The sequence below is a fragment of the Chelonia mydas genome, chromosome 16 (assembly GCF_015237465.2).
Source record: "Chelonia mydas isolate rCheMyd1 chromosome 16, rCheMyd1.pri.v2, whole genome shotgun sequence".
NCBI lineage: Eukaryota > Metazoa > Chordata > Testudines > Cheloniidae > Chelonia > Chelonia mydas.
Genome location: NC_057857.1, coordinates 22,586,761 through 22,599,216, shown reverse-complemented (window position 1 = coordinate 22,599,216; position 12,456 = coordinate 22,586,761). Strand labels below are relative to the sequence as shown.

The window sequence follows — 12,456 nt, the reverse complement described above, 5'->3', positions numbered from 1 at the left end:
CTCCTGAGCGCTAATAGTCACATGTGTCACCCTGTTTCTCCTGGCTAATTAATCACTCACTAAACTTGTCAAATTGGAACCACGTTTGCTGTGTGCCTTCAACCTGGTATGTGGGCTCTGGGGTGAATTTTTCTCCCTTTCCTTTATTTCTGGCATTTAGGAATCCAGCCTGGAATACAGTGGCACCTCTTAAAGTCTTTTGCAGTGCACTGCCCAGGTCCCCATATTGGAAAGGTAACAATGCACTGCTAAATCTGCAGCAGGCTGAGATGAGAAGGAGGCCTACAGTATCTATTGGAGTGGTTGCATATAGAGCTACGAATGAGTAAAAGAGTCTTGCAAACAACACAGCTCATGCTACAGCTACTCAGTCCCTCATCCATGGGATGCTCTGGAATCCCCAGTCTAACACTGCCCTATTGTGCGTGCTCAGTGTTTAATCTTTTTAAACTGGGAGCACTGTGATTTGATCATAAAAAAAAAATCCCAGAAAACTTGCCATCAAATTGGAAGAGCCAGGAAAGGGGAACTTGCCAGAGGAAGGGGAACATTTGGTATTTTCCTCCAAACCAGTGATTGGAGAATTCCCAAAGGTTCAGAAGAAGTACAGATCTTAACCAAAACTATCTGCAGAACTATGCAGGAGATCTCAGGAGAATAAGCGGGTTCTAGCCCATGAAAGCTTATGCCCAAATAAATGCGTTAGTCTCTAAGGTGCCACAAGGACTCCTCGTTGTTTTTGCTGATACAGACTAACATAGCTACTGCTCTGAAAGATTACTCGGGAGACTACCAAGACTTCCTACTTCTAATTATCATCAGAAGCAAGCGCCACACAACCCAGGACACATCAATTCAAAGTGGCACTAGACCTGCAGACATAGCCCCACTGCTACAGTATTCAATACCCCCCACAACACACCTTTCCAGATCTATGGGTCCTATGTATGCCTATCACAGCATGTGGTGTATTTCATCCAGTGCATCACCTGCCCCTACAGCTGCTATGTGGGTGAAATCACACAATCACCATGCTCTTGAATGAACTCAAACAGAAAAATGATAAAAGACAAAAAACACCATGTCACCTGTGGGCAAACACTTTTCATGAAGTGACCACTCCATATCTCACCTCTCCGACCTCGTTCTCCAAGGAAACCTACACAACACCTTCAAAATACGAGTGTGGGCCCCTAAATTCATAACTCTGATGGACTCTAAAAACAAGAGATTTAACAGACACTGCTTTTGTGGTCCATTACAACAATTTGTGACATACTACCCTGCCTACTAACCTTTAATTGCCCGTTTCATTTAAAGTGGTCTTCTAGAGAACTTGTGACCCCGTTATAGTTAACAATCTGTCCCACCTTGGATGTTCCGGTTACCTTCTTCAGACCTGCTCAAAAGCTTGTCCCATCTACGAACAGAAGTTGGCTCAATAAAAGATATTTCCTTGCTCACCTCGTCTACTTCTAATAAAGTCAGAAATCCCTTGAGCGCACCTCTCATTGTGATGCATTGACACTTATGCTACAAGTCGGAACCCAGCAGGGCAGTTGTATGCAAAAATGTACAATGGTGGAAAAAGTGAACTCTGCACTCATCTCTGAGCGAGAGAAGTGGGCTGAGTGCAGTAGGAACCAGGAGCTCCAGGTCAGCATCTGCCACTAGCTCCCTCTTGGCAAGTCCCCTCCCCTCTCTGCCTGAGCTTTCCCATCGAGAAAGGGGACGGTAACACTTACTAACATCAGGCTCAGTTTGTCAGAGCCAGATCTCAGCTGCAATAGCGTGAATAGCAAGTAACCCTACTGGTATCAGTGTGGTTTCCCAGACTGACAACTGAGGTCGCGTCGGACTCGTAGAGCGTGTAAAGTGCTGCAGTGGGGACTAGTCTCTGTATTAGTAATGAATGAAATCTCTGAGGCCTGCGTGACGGTTCCCGAGGGGGAGGGAGTTTGCCCAGGCAGTGCTTTGGGCCAGTTGCAGTGATGAGGAGAAGATTCCAACCTCACTCAGGGTGGCTGAGAAGTCTTTGTCAATCTCCTTCAAAGCATAGCGGTTGGGATAGACGCACTGCTGAATCCCTCCACATAGAATTTGCTTTGCTTTGCCTGTGTTTGATGCATGGGAGACTGGGACAAAGTTCAATTTTCAGGGTCAGATCCTCAGAATGAGTAAGACAGCGTAAGACCCTTGAGGCCAATGGTGTCACACTGATTTACACCAGATGAGGATCTGGCCCTTAGGATAGTTGCAGCTGAAAATATTACTTTGAAAGTGTGCAGTTCACTGTAACGTTCCCCTTGAAGTATTATCTGCTTATAAGAAAAACTGTACAAATATCTAGTTGGATTCAATTTACAACTATTCAATTTCCAGGCTAGTCACTAAAATAAAAATAATACAGCATTTGAAATAGGTCATCCAAGGGATAAAAAGAGCTAACTGTGAGAACAGTGCAAAGAAAGCCTTGCCCTGTACAGCTGCAGGGGAAGGACATAGGATTGTCGCTGGAGATTATAACAAGCTCGTTATTTTTATTTTATTTTGTTTATTTGTAGTTTAGCAATGGACTACAGAGCCTGAGAAACAACATCAGGGAAAGCTAGGAGTCTGATTCCAGAGAGTCACTTTAATACAAAAAGTTATTAGAAAATATTTTCTTTGTTTAAGGTCTCCCTTGACAAGTCTGAGAGAGAACTCAAGAACCCACCTTGTTTAAACCTGAAAATGGAACTGACACATTCCCAGCGTTTAGAGGTTTGAGCCTGCTGGTTACAGTTTCAATTTAAGGAAAGGAAGAACTGGTCTAGAGAAGTGAGAATGACCTGAGTGTTAGCCCCAACTCAGCTCAAACTGAGCCCAAAATCTATGCAGAGTTACAAAGAATTCTATCAACTTTTTAGTTTTTTGCCTTTAAAAAAAAATTCTTTTCACCCTTGCTCTTTCTGATTTTAGCCAGGACTGGAAGTGAAAATACTAAAATGCTGTGTGAAAAACTTCTCCTGGTAAAGTGGCAAAATTTTCAGCCAGATTTCTAGACCAATGTGTGTACTAAAATGCTTTAAGACCATGAGATAAAAGCAAAATATAACTGTTAGTAACTGAACAGAATTCTCTGTGCCTCCTGAGGTCCCTGCAGATGAACCATTTGGGGTGTCTAGGGATGGACTCAGGGAGGACACATACCATCTCCATAGTCCTCCCCATGATTCTGTGCTGCTGTTAAATGGGAAATGAGCAAGAGGAGACCCAGAAACCAGAGTTACGTGTTCCTGTTCAAAGCAAACAAAGGCCCAAACTCAGCAAACCATCCCTTTTCAGTAAATCACTTCAGCCTGAGCTTAACTTTAAGCACATGTTCTAGACCAGGGGTGGGCAAACTTTCTGGCCCGAGGGCCACATCAGGGTGCTAAACTGTATGGAGGGCCAGGTAGCGAAGGCTGTGCCTCCCCAAACAGCCTGGCCCCCGCTCCCTCTCCCACTTCCCTCCCCCTGACTACCCCCCTCAGAACCTCTGACCCATCCAACCCCCCTGCTCCTTGTCCCCTGACTGCCCCCTCCCAGGACCCCCCCAAATCACCCCCCAGGACCCCACCCCCTATCCAACCCCCCCTGCTCCCTGACTGCCGCCCGGGACCTCCTGCCCCTTATCCAACCCACACTGCCGCCGCACCACCATGCTGCTCAGAGCAGCAGGAGCTTGCAGCCCCACCGCCCGGCAGGAGCCAGCTGCGCTGCCCACGCAGCAGACTAACTGTGGGGGGGAGGGACAGGGGGACAGCAGGGGAGGGACCGGGAGCCTAGCCTCCCAAGCCAGGAGCTCCAGGGCCGAGCAGGACAGTCCCACGGGCCTCAGTTTGCCCACCTCTGTTCTAGATCCATTGACTTGAATTTAAATGCTGTGCTAACCTGGGGACCTACAATATTTTATTTTTCTTTGATTTTCAGTTCAGACTAATCTTTTAAAGCTATACAGTGTCACCAGGATCACTGATATACCTTGAAGAAAATAACTATTATTATTTGTCTATTGGTTCTACACTCGGGGGGGCGGTGGTGAAGTAAAACTGTTGGACCTGTTCACCACTCAGGATTCCAGGTTTTAAAATTAATTTGCTATTGTCAGGGATGAGACCAGATTAAGTACCCCAGACTGGCATCTGAACAAAAGTCAAGACATATTCCTGGTATTGCATTTAACAATTCACTTTTCTTTAAAACTAGCCCATTGCAATACTCGGGTATTTCTTTTCACTCTTGTCTTCTTGCACGTCAAACCAAAGCAAGTTACTATGGGACTGCAACCAAATAATTTATGTTTGCTTAAAGTAAATACTTTAAGCAACCACTGGATTGTTTTTTTGCTGCTCGTTGTGGACTCGGTTCATTTTCTCCACTTCACTGGTATGGTCAAACGGATTGAAATGCAGGGGACCTGCTGATGCCCCAGAGCAGAGTACAAATGGGCAACCACATCCAAATACAGTGCATAAACCAGGCAAATCATCCCATGTTAGCCTCAGGTCCTCTACCTTATCCCAGGAGATCAGCAAATGCGAGAATTAGCCACGCAGAAAGCCAACTGTTCGCTCCCCTAACGAAATGAGGCTGCATTCCTTCAGGGACAGAATGTTCACCATCTCCAGAATCAGCAACATTAAGGGTCAGCAGGAGTGTTTGGTAGATAGGGAGACAGAGAAGTACAGTTATATGGCAACTAGGACTGCTGTGAGCAGGTGTTCTTCACAGTGAAGAAGTTTGAGAACAGGTCCCTGTTCACTTTGTGCATCTGCCCTGGATGGTGCATTCCAGGGAGAGGATGTTTGCACACCTTGAACACTCAGAAGTATGTGGGCACTGTGCTTACATTATGACAGACAACTTCATAATGGAACTTTGGACACTGAAGATGATCCCATCCAGTCTAGTCCCCAGGGGCCAGTCCAGGACTGCACCCCACTATATATTCACCATTTAGAGTAATGCAAACAATTCCCTTTGACTTTCCCAATGGGGCTGCGAGGGACATGCTATGCTATGTTCCTATTGCGCTGACTTTCTGTGCACATTTGAGTGAGTATTATGGTGGGGGGGGGGAATCATCAAGAAAAGCAAATTTCAAAGTCACAGGAGTCAGTATCACCACAAACTCAATTTTTAATTTACACACATGAGTCTTTATACCAAAATTGCTTACAGGCTCATCCAATCTAGGCACATAATAGCTTGTGACTCATCTGACCAACCACAAAAGAGCAGAACAGCCTGAATTTTGAATGTGTGTGTTCAATATATAGAATGAAAAAATCTGAATAGCTCTTCACAGAATGGACTGGAATGGCAGAGCACTCTACAACATGCCAGCCTACTCCCAGGATAGACATAGAAGCTAGATCAGCCACAGAGATTATTCACTCAGCAATGTCACCGCTGCTTTGGCCAGTCCAGTATTGTATGTCCCAAACACTTGGGCTTCCACCAACTCCCTTGGGAGACGATTTAAGGTCTAACACATCATTCTGCTTTCCTGATCTTTTGCCCAACTTCACCTTTTCGTATTTTCACCTGTCTGTCTGCCTAAATACTGCTCACCCTTTCACACACACTTTTCAAATTCTTGTAAAGACAGTTGTCAATCCATGTCATGGGGGAGTTCACGTAACTGTTGTCATACCTTTTGTTAATTCCCTGCTAGGTCTGTCTGACCACGACTGCTGTGACAATCACTACCGTGGGCCTGGCTTGCTACTTGCTGACACCAGCCTATGAATGAGGAGTCAATCCTTTGACGCCAGTGGAGATACACCAGGGTATAACTGGAGAAATTCTGGGCTTGTCTACACTGAGAAGCTAGTTTGCTTTAAATCCACAACCTACCTTAATCCAGAATACCTATTCCTGATTAACTCCCTGCATAGAAACTCTTATTCCAGAATAAGAGCGCCTTATTCCACATTATCTTAATTCACGGCCAAAGTGGATTAAGCTAATTCAGAATAAGGCACTCTTATTCTAGAATAAGAGCATCCACTCAGGGAATTAATCAGGAATAGTTTATCAGAAATAGCTATTCTGGAATAACTCCCTGTGTAGACAAACCCTAACAGACTATTTATCTTGGAACATGATGGGTAGGGTTTGGTGTGCAATTAATTGATTGTGTGTACATGTATGTATGTATTGTGACAAAGTTCCTTCTCTCCCTTGGTGGGTCCTGCGCTTTCTGGCAGATTTGCTCGCCTCAGATGTTCGCAGCAGCCCGCAGTTTGACTGCTTTTGCTAGAGGCTCAAACCTGCCGTTCACTCAGCTAACCTCATCACTGGCCAGCATGGGGGAAATGGAGAACAAACTCTGCAGTCTCTGTTGTCCCACTTACTGGGTCAGGGACAGGCCAGATCCCTTTCCAAATTAGATCTTCCCCTCTGGTGTGTCTCATAGGCCAGGTCAACTCCTCCTGTGTCAAATAGGGAGTTGGGGGGAATCCGGACCCGCCCTCTGCATCAGGTTCCAGCCCAGGGCCCTGTGGATAGCAGCTGTCTACAACATCCCCTGTATCAGTGGCATGACAGCTACACCTCCCTGGGCTACTTCCCCTTGGCCTTCCCCCAGCACCTTCTTTATCCTCACCACAGGATCTTCCTCCTGAAGCCTGATCACGCTTGTACTCTTCAGACCTCCAACAGCACGCCTTCTCACTCCCTGCTCCTTGCAGGCCCTCCACTAACTGATGGGAGGTCCTTTTTAAAACAGGTGTCCTGATTAGCCTGCCTGCCATAATTGATTCTAGTAAGTTCTTAATTGGCTCCAGGTGTCTTAATTAGCTTGCCTGTCTTAACTGATTCTAGCAGGTTCCTGATTGCTCTAGCGCAGTCCCTGCTCTAGTCACTCTGGGAACAGAAAACTATTCATCCAGTGGCCAGTATATTTGCCTTCTACCAGATCCCAATAGGACCAGGAGCAATGGACGCTGTCCGGGGTTCTCTGCTAAGATGTCCCTTTCTGGTACCTTAGTTTTGTCCCTTTTACCCTCATGCCTGTTCCCGTTATTGCCTTTGTTGTCCCCCGAACTTGGTTGGGTTCTGGGTTCAGTAGTTCCTCCCTAGGCCGGGGGAGGAGCTTTTAGCAGTGGGCAAGCTAGTGCCTGCCCACATCCCCATGCTGAAAAAGGACCAGACTCCTGCACCCAACTGGTCTGGGTCTGTCACAGTACATACGTGTGTGTACGCACACACACTTTCAGTTGTTAGTCACACTGCTAAGTCAAGTCCTCTGCTCCACGCAATAACCTTTTTACCAGCTCTGCAAAGACTCACATATTCAGCAGGCTGGAAATAAGACAGGGCGAATTCAGCAACTTTCACCTCCCACTTCCATCCTGAGCTAGTAACATGAGCAGAGCAAGTGCCTGTCTGGGGAAGATGCATTCTGAATCCTTACTGCCCACATTCCTCTCCACAGGTAGATGCCCTGACATCGGTGCTGTCTTTATTCAACTTTTTAAAAAATCTGTGCTTTGGAGTGACACACAGAGGCATTTACAGTAAAAGGGGAAGAGGCAGAAGAAGAAGAAACACACACATTCCGAAAGCCAAGTGCAACAAGCCTAGAATTAAGCTAGTAGAAACTACAGCTGGAGACCTTGATTCACACTGAGTAGCTGAAGTCCGTGTCCTAACTGTGTTGAGGGAGGCTTGTTCTTCAGATAGCTATTGACCACAGGTGCATTTCCAGATCTATTTGAAAGTCTCAGTATGGCTTCAAAACAACCCTCCCAAAAGAAGTTGCTAGAAATGCAGAGCAGCCTCATAGGCAGTTGCAAACATGGCAGCTCCTATCCACCGGGTATAATTTTTAACAACCCTAACAAGCACCAGAATAAAGCAGAGAAAATGTCGGCCCTTTGTATGAGAGGCTTTTGAAACAGCCAAACTGATTCCAATTTGCTGGAGGCATTAAAATAGCATATGTCACAGCAGTGGGGAAGGGAGAGGCTAAAAGTTGGCTACAAATGTGTCAGATAATGGAGCTGCTGTTACAGGGCCCCGAGAGCCCTGGCTGTTGCCCCATTTGCACACTCGCAGCCGCAGGTTTCTAGGATGCAGACACTCACTCACCAGTGCAGGCCACATCTGGTTTGATCTGAGGAAATTGTTACTTATTTTAGCAGCCCTGCCACAGTTCAGCTGATTTGCACAAGGCAAGTCGCAACGTCAGCAGCTTCTATAAGAAGCACGAAGAGGCAAACTGACCTCCTGGAGTACAGGGGTGGGAGGATCCCCCCCCCCGCCACACACTGCTTGGATGCAAGAGCCAGATCAGATCGCTACAGACCAGAGGAAACACACAGAGGTGCTTCCACACACAGCCAGCACCCTGTGCCCTGCTTCAGGAAGAGCGTCAGCAGTGCCAGGCCTGGGCATCACAAGGAGCAGAGCTCAGCCCTGAGATATTGCTCTGGGCTTTGCAGGACCTAATGTGGGGGGCGTCCCATGCAGCTCCCTCTCTATCATAGTCTGAGTCCCCTGACTCCATGGCATCTCTTCCCCACTGCTTGCCTGTGACTGCCCCCTCATGCTGCGGAGATCCCTCTCCCTGGACAGTAGTCGCTGGCTTCTGGGAAGCTGGGATGTGCAGCCGACGAGAATTCAGACCCCTCTACAGCCTGTCAGTTCCAGCCACGGAAACATCCCATCCCACCATAGCAGGAAAGGGATGAGATGTGCTTGGAACCCTGAGCAATAAGGGTCAGGACTTCTCCTTACAGAGCAGGGGGAAAGCTCATATCCAGCCTTTCATCTTGAAAGCCTGTTGTGTTGGAGAGGGATGATGGCCATGTCACAGGGGCTACACAGGACCCCGACGTCTGGTGGCAAGAGGCCCTTCTACCTTAATTTTGGTTAATGATGCAGAGAAACTTGCAGCGCCTATGACAGAAGGCTCTCCCGCCTCTCCAAGGAGAAGCTGTGTCTGTGAAGACGCAATTCCCTCCCAAGTCCTCTCCTGGTGCACATTTGCCCAACAAGCTGCAACTGGCAGCCACTCCCCGTCCAGACTGGCTGTAAAACTCATCCTTTGAGACTGATCATTTAATCAGATTTACAACAGAGCTGGAGTCTGGGTCTGCACCAGTTCCCCATGGCAACTAGCCTGGGAACAGGACTGAGCGACTGCACAGCACACAAAGAGACCTTGTAGCGACAAGTGGTGGCGGGAGCTTCTGAGGCAATACAATGGCAGCGAAAGGGGACGTATGCCCAGAGAGCAGTAGAGAGCCATGACAGCACAGGATAATTGAACGTTTCCATCTCTTCCCAGGCCTGGCCTTTATCAGAAGTTTCTTCCTCTTCTTTAGCTCCGTGTTTCCCAAACTTGGGACGCCCCTCGTTCAGGGAAAGCTCCTGGCGGGCCGGGCCGGTTTGTTTACCTGCTGTGTCCGCAGGTTCGGCCCTTAACAAGCGGCATCCCAAGATTGGGAAACACCACTGCTTTAGATGACTGTTATTGTTTTGCCAAAACAATCTCCTGACCTGGAAACTCAGCATTATTCCCACACCCAGCCCACCTCTTCTTCCTTGTACTGACTGGAAGGTTTTAGTTCAGGTGCTGGAGAAGGGTTAATAAAGAACATTGCTCCTTCTCCAATTGGATAACTAGCTCCAAGCCTGGAGGTGCTGGTTACACACACCTTTGGCTAGTCAGGACCCTGGGGACATACAATCACAGAGAGAGGGAAAGAGACAGCACTCAGCTACTGCCTTCTGAGACCTCATTCAGTCACCTACCCACACAAGCTACTAGCTCATTCCCCCGCCTCTCCATGAGCTAGTAGATGGATGGTATTGATGATGGCATTGATGATGGCAGGTCTGGCCATAAGGAGAGTTAGGCGTAGGTGGTTAGAAAATGGTAAGTATTTTCAGTGAAAATTTTTGGAGGGGGAGGAGGAGGTAAAAATTTCAAGGAAATTTTCCAGTTTTTTTGAGGAAAACTGAAATAAACCCACGTTATTTTCAGTTTTCAATGAAAAAAAATTTTTTTTAACAAAACAGAAAGGCCATTATTTGACAGAACCAGTTCTACAGCTGGACAAGTCTTAAAAACCTGCTTCCATGAATATTCATATGGAAATGCATTTGCTGAGGCTGCGTTCACACCTCTTTTGCATTGGCCTTCATTGATTATTCCAGCATTTGCATTTACTAGCAAGAATGGTAACAAATCAGCAAGCCCTAAGCCACCCTGGGAGAATATTTACAACTCATAAAGGCCACTATTTGCACCTGATTCCATGAGTTATGCTTGTCCAGTCAGGGAAGAAGAACACTATCACATGCCTTATTTGTCAAGCCAAACTAGCCTGAACTTTGAATGTAAATATTCCCAGTGCACTGCCTGCAAACAACCTACGTGCTGAGAACTCTTCATTACTGTCTGAATCACTCCAAATATCAAATTAATTAACCGTGATCTGATTGAGAACAGAGAAAGAGGCAAGGTTTGTTGAATAAACCATGTGTGCCCATTAATCTCCAAGCTTTAGCCTTAAAGAACACTGGCATTTTGAAACCAGAAATGGGATTTTTAATCTGACTGTGTCCCTTTAAGCATATGCAAAGTAAGTGACAGCTTGGGGCCTTCCACCCACATACCCTCCACAGCTCACAGCAGAGCTAGGGAAGCTAAACAAGGCCCGGCTCCTCCCCTCAGGTTCCAGCAGTAGGACCAGACGAAAAACACCTCCCTGTCCAATCCCCCTGTACAGAGACCTGGGGCCCCACAGACCACAGGGGCTCTGCATTCAATTAAGGGCAGTAGTATGTTGTATGAATCAAGGTTACAGAACAGTTCACCATGAAGGTATTAACCCTACACCATCGATAAACCCCAGCATGTATGGATTTATCATTCTAGACTGGGATGTTTCAATTATTCAACTTTTATCAAAAAAGATGCCCAGATAAGAAGGGTGCAAAAATTGGTAACTAAAAAGCTTATCTCCTTAGAACGCAGTAGGATTTAGCTCCTTGCACAGTAAAAGCATTGCTAAGTTGCAGGGTGGGAGAGGAGGAGCAGAGAGAGCAGGAGACAGGGAGGCAGTATACAGGTGATGGTGGGACTGGAGGCTGGTGAAAGAAAGCCAAGCTCTCAGAACTCAACCCTGAGCTGGAGGGGCCACCTCTAGGAGCCAGAGAGGGGTTCAGCTCCATCAGCTGTCAGTCTTTCACCTCTGCTGAGTCACCCACAAAAGGCCGGGGATTATCCATCGCGATGGCTGGATTTTGTGGTGTAAGAAGCACACTGACCCCTGTGAACACTGAGAGAGGCCACTGAAAAGCCTTCCCAGGGCAACAGCTTTTGCTCACTACTGCTCTTCACAGACTTGACCCAGGGGGAGTCTCAATTCATTCCTGCCATTTTTCCTCTTTGTGAAAATGAGAACATTCTGCCTTAGGGCAAAGCTGTGAATTCACCAGAGGCAGAAATCCAGCAACTCTGCTTTGCCACCTGGTGGTAGAAGTCTCTGAGGCCTGAAAAAAACCCCAAAACACCCTGACTGGGTTGTGATTTTTCTTGATTGGCATTTTTGGTGACACCTTTCTGGTGCGTGTAGTGGTATTCAAAACTTTACACATGTAGCTCCCATTACAGAAATGTGTTGTTCTGATATCAACCTAATTTTCCTTTCTTGTGGGAACAGATGTATCCAGTCCCAAGAACCTGAGCCTTTCCCCTAGTCCCCTCATCCTGGAAATATGCCATGGCCACCCGGCTTATTACAGTGTGCCACAGCAGGGTGTGACATCTTATATACCTGCCTCAGTTGTTCAGGCACCATGGTGATGGGCATGAGGGAGATGCATTTCCATTTTTAACCAAGAGTCCAAAGCATGTTTCATACAACATTCGTGCTAATTACTTCGGTATTTCATTAAAGACTGTGGGGCGCTCAGATGCTACAGTAACAGGGGTCGTATAAGTACCTTAGATGGATACTGTGGTCTTTGAGATGTTTATCTAGTTTCAGTTATTTCTGTAACTTGTTTCAAACAGTGGATGGAGACCCTCTCTTTCTCCTTCCTCCAATGCCAGTGCCTTTCCAGAAAGAAGGCTCACTTTATTGATAACATTATTGGCCCTTAGTTGTAACACTTTGTGCTATGTTAAATTACAGTGAAATGCTTCTGCGCCATGACTCTCCAAAGCCCATCTCACAAATACGAGGAAATTTTCCCATCCTCTCAGTGCCCTTTTCTATTACACAGAGCTAGATCTGAGCCACTCTATGTACTTCAAGTATAACCCGAACAAAGGGGTATTTGTTTCTGGCTCTGCACATATGCTGCATGTCCTCATAACTTCCACTGCACCCTGCAAAGTGGGCGGGGAACAGCATGAAAGTGGAAATTGTCTAATGCTGCCTTATCAGCCATATGCTTTAAAGACTAGTC

General features: G+C 46.7%; 1 long non-coding RNA gene across 1 annotated transcript; it reads right to left on the bottom strand.

The window, feature by feature from the left end:
* Positions 1 to 3,127: 3,127 nt before the first annotated feature.
* On the bottom strand, positions 3,128 to 6,726 carry LOC122463125. Its single transcript, XR_006286163.1, has 3 exons — positions 6,635 to 6,726; positions 4,539 to 4,622; positions 3,128 to 3,278 (listed from the first exon to the last, which is right to left on the bottom strand). It is a non-coding gene; the product is annotated as an uncharacterized LOC122463125 (long non-coding RNA).
* Positions 6,727 to 12,456: the final 5,730 nt, after the last annotated feature.